Here is a 4,651-nt window from a genome sequence, read left to right on the forward strand (position 1 = left end):
AAGAAGTTGATATAACTGAATTCAATGCATTATTGGGAATTCTTTATTTAGCTGGAATTTTTAAATCTAACCATCAAAATATGTCTGATTTATGGAAATCTGATGGGTTTGGAATTGATATATTAGAGTAACAATGCCTCTTAAAAGATTCAGATTTCTAATTCATGCAATGAGATTTGATGACATACTAACAAGAGAAGAGAGAAAGGTGGTAGACAAAGCAACACACATTAGAAATATTTTTCAAGATTTTGTTGATAACTGCCACAAATCTTATACAATATCAGAATATGCAACCCTAGATGAAATGCTTCCAGCATTTCGTGGTAAATGCCCATTTAGACAATACATGCCAAACAAACCATCCAAATATGGCATAAAACTATACTCCTTGGTGGATGCCAAAATAAAAAGGTGTGGTGTGTGTCCTAGAAAAAAGGATAAAAAAACTAAATGTTTTTGTCAAATATGCAAAATAAATTTATGTTTAGAACACAATAATATTTTATGTAACAAATGTTTTGATTGTCAAATTTAACATATTTCAATGTTCAATATTTTTTTTATATTTGAATTTATCAGTGTAATTTTTTTTTAATATTGAAGAATAAAGATCCATGTTATGAATTATCAGGATTATATGATGGATAAGTTATTTTTTTAATTTCCAATTTAAAAAAAGTAAACTTTTTTTAGAAATTTTGGCACAAATTATAATTATCCTCACCATCTTTAATCTAAACTTAAGAAATTAAAATAAATAAATATTTTATCAAGTTTAAGGTTAGTTCTATCTTATATTCAAATATTAAATCAAAATAATGAATATAACTGGACATATGTACATTTGAAATTGGGGTCTATTAAACCCCACTGGAGTACTAACGTCATTTTTTTCACCGGAGTATTGAAGGGTTAAGATCATAAATTTAAAGAATGTTCGAAAATCATGAATTGTTATAATTGTGCTAATATCTCTTTTTTTGTTACCTTTCAAAAAAAGTCCCGCGTTGCCTTCATTCGATTCTTTTAATAAAAAGAAATAATTAATTGAGATAAAAATTCCTTGTTAGACTAAATTGATAATTATGAGGAGGCAGATTGCAAATTTTGGGACCCAATTTACACAATCTGGAAGCTATGGATCTTAACCAAGGATTCCAAAACTATGGAAATTATGACTGTATATAAAGAATATGTAGAAATATTGCTGGAAGAAATAAATATTATAAATATTTGACCCATTGTTGTAAATAAGCGCCAAGGATTGGAAGGAAATCCCCTTTATCAAATTCGCGAACAATTTAAATTAATTTTACAAATTTGTGGGAATTAAAGGGAAAATATAATTTATTTATTTTAAAATATACAGCCAAAGCTTTCAAAGAATGTTTTTGAATCTAAATTAAATAAAGCGAAAAAAGTTATCCAAATGTTTTCTCCCCTCTTATAAAAATTCTCGATATGCATGCTTTTATACTACTTAAAGAATGATATGTACATACAACTCTATATTAATTTAAGTTATCATCCTAGAGTGGCTTATTTTGGAATATATTTCTCAATGGGGCCCACACAATGATATATTATCCTTGGGCCCACAATAGATTCCAGAATGCCCCTCCAAATTAAATATTTTCAAAGTCATAAAATAATGATTATATAGATAAATAATATGAATATCCGTTAAGCATGATGTATACATAATATGGCATATTAATTCTTCAAATAACATTAATTAGAACATAGTAACAGTAATTTCTACGATAAGGGGAATCCCTTATTTTATAATTTATTTACTTCATATTTTTGGATATTCCTTTATATTTATATAGCCACGAAAATGTGGCTAGAGATTTTTTCATATTGTATAGCAACTTGCCCTTTTTATGTCTGATGAGATTTTAAAAACTGTTTTTAGAATAATTATAGGCATAGCCAAAACTTTAAAAGTCGGGCCTTAGACGCTGGAGTTAGTGCACTATTCCTCAATCGTGACTACGCATTTGGTATGATTAATTAACATATATTTTATAGAGCACACATTTTATTCAGAGATTTATTTTGGTGTTCTATTACTTATATAATAATAAATTTTATATATTTCGCGTATGAAATAATGTCGAATAAAATTGTATTTTTTGTAATTTATTTTATTTTTATTACAATATCTTATCGAGTTTCATTTTACATATTTGTGGAGAAAGGATTATCAGGAATATTAAAAAAAATAATTGTATTATTATTATCCAGCCTAGAACTTTAGAATTCCATCATTTTTAGATTAATATTACCATTTTGAGGGTTTGGCTCTTCTTTTTATGTTTCCAAAGCAATGATTTGGGATATTTTATCCATAATTTTATTATTTATATTGGCGCTTAACATTTATCCTACTCAATCTATAAACATAATTTTGTTTAGATAAAAATAAACTTTTGGAATTATTTATCGCTTCTTGGATAAAAGCGTTTATGCTTAGTATTCAAAAACATTATAGCATTAATGATTCATGTCAGTTATTAAGTATTGTCATAAAATAATAAAATAGTGTTTAATTTTAATACATTCAAAAAAAGAAGATCTACTTACATACAGAATAATTAGAACATCGGCTGAAAATTCGTTTCCTTATCATGGGTATTTTATCTATGTTATAGCTTGTGATAATAATCTTTTAGGGCCATGTGGTTTGCACGTTGATTAAATAACATTATTGGGCATTATAAATAAGGCAATTAGTCGACGTGCAAACCATAAAATGGCGCTACAGTTGACTCCTATGTATACATAATTAATTAATCACCAATCTAGTATTGTATATACATCATGGGTTTTAAAATAACTTGCAAATTTGCCAAAGAAGGGAAATTCATACACTATCCCCTCCCTGCCACGTCTATGAATTGGGTAAATTAAGAGACCCTTATTATAAATTGATGCATATCTTCTTTATTTTAAACATTTATATAAACCAAACTTTAGAGTTTATAAAATATGATTAAATTCTAAGAATTATAATTATTAATGAATATCATAATAATACAGCTTTGATTTTTTTTTTACTATGTAAATAATATTGGTGAATAAAAAATGAAATTTAGATAATTAACATAATTACAAATAATAATGGATAATAAACGAATATGAATGGAAATTTGTCTCAGTTTAGGTTATCGGAAGTAAATTATAGATTTATTATCAATATGATTATTCAAATATTAATATATATTTTTTAAAGGACTCGAATATATGTGAAGGATCAACCCTTAAGCATTTTATTTTTAAATATTAGGGCTGGTGTGACAATGTGCGGATTGGTCAGAGCTGTTTGTACCGCTACTTTACCTTGTTATAAATTACAATGTTATTGTAGAAGAAGCGTTTCCAAATGTAGGTGTGGTGTAAAACATATTACTGGTTAATGAGACGTTTACGCAATTATATATTAAAAATTGGTTTATTAAAAACTCAAATTATCTTATCTGGGTATTTTTTAAAATAAATTATTAAAAAATTTTTTTTTGCGCTTTCATTTTTTTATTCTATTTTTAAATAAAATTCCAAAACGTTTAAAAAATATATATTTAAAAAAATATTAAAACATATATTTTACTGGTCGTTGATTTTTTTATTTGAATAGTAGCTGATATAATATATTATCATTAGGTATTTTTTATAAGATAAAATTATGCGACAATGACTTATAAATTAATTTTGTACTCTCATTATAATATGTTAGTTCATCTAATTGTGAACTATTAAAAAATAAATTGCTCAATTCATCACCAGTGGGAAATATGTGTTACTAATAACTTAAAACATATTGACATTCTCAATAAGAGGGGAGGAAATATCCCTATAAAGAATATACAATTTTTTATAAATATCCTCTTAAGCTGACAAAAATTACCTCCCTTCACTCTTCCTCGATTACTATTATAAAGAATTAATTTTATTTCTCTAAAATTATTTTTATATTTTATTAATGGTTCGAATATATCAAAAGAAATGTCAACATTAGCAAAACGATTCCATGTTATCAAATGACCCCTTATTTTTTTAATCTAACCCAAACAATATCTGTTTAACACCTAAACCACCCTTCTTAGTTTTCTGCTTGTTACATTTTCAGAATAAAATACTGACCTGATTTATTTTACCCAACCCTGGGGTCTCGGATCAAATCTGCTACTTATATGTTACACCAACATGGGGAATATAGAAAAATTATTTTTTAAAATTTAATAACGATAACTAACTAATTAAGGACATTTGATATTAATACCTTCTCCCACCTCGCCAAAACTGATCATCATTAGCAGTAATTTGAAAATTATTCGCTTAAAATTAATTTCTGGTATCTTAAATTTAAATAAAACACTGCATTTATAAACGCGATTTGCTCAAGCTATAAAAAAAATTTGTTTTTGAAATTTCTTCATAGCATTTACATCGCTTCTTTCAGTATTTATAAATTATATTTAAAATAGCTTGCTTTTGTAAATTACTCAGCGAAAAATTTTGCATCGCTTAAATCGTGCTTACTACAGCGTAAAACACATTGAACCATATTAAGATCGCATATCTAATAAGAACAAAATTTACACTCAATTTATTTTTATATTGTATATATATATAATATAAATAA

This window comes from Gordionus sp. m RMFG-2023, chromosome 5 (assembly GCF_954871325.1).
Source record: "Gordionus sp. m RMFG-2023 chromosome 5, tfGorSpeb1-WG-v2, whole genome shotgun sequence".
In the NCBI taxonomy this organism is placed as follows: domain Eukaryota; kingdom Metazoa; phylum Nematomorpha; class Gordioida; order Chordodea; family Parachordodidae; genus Gordionus; species Gordionus sp. m RMFG-2023.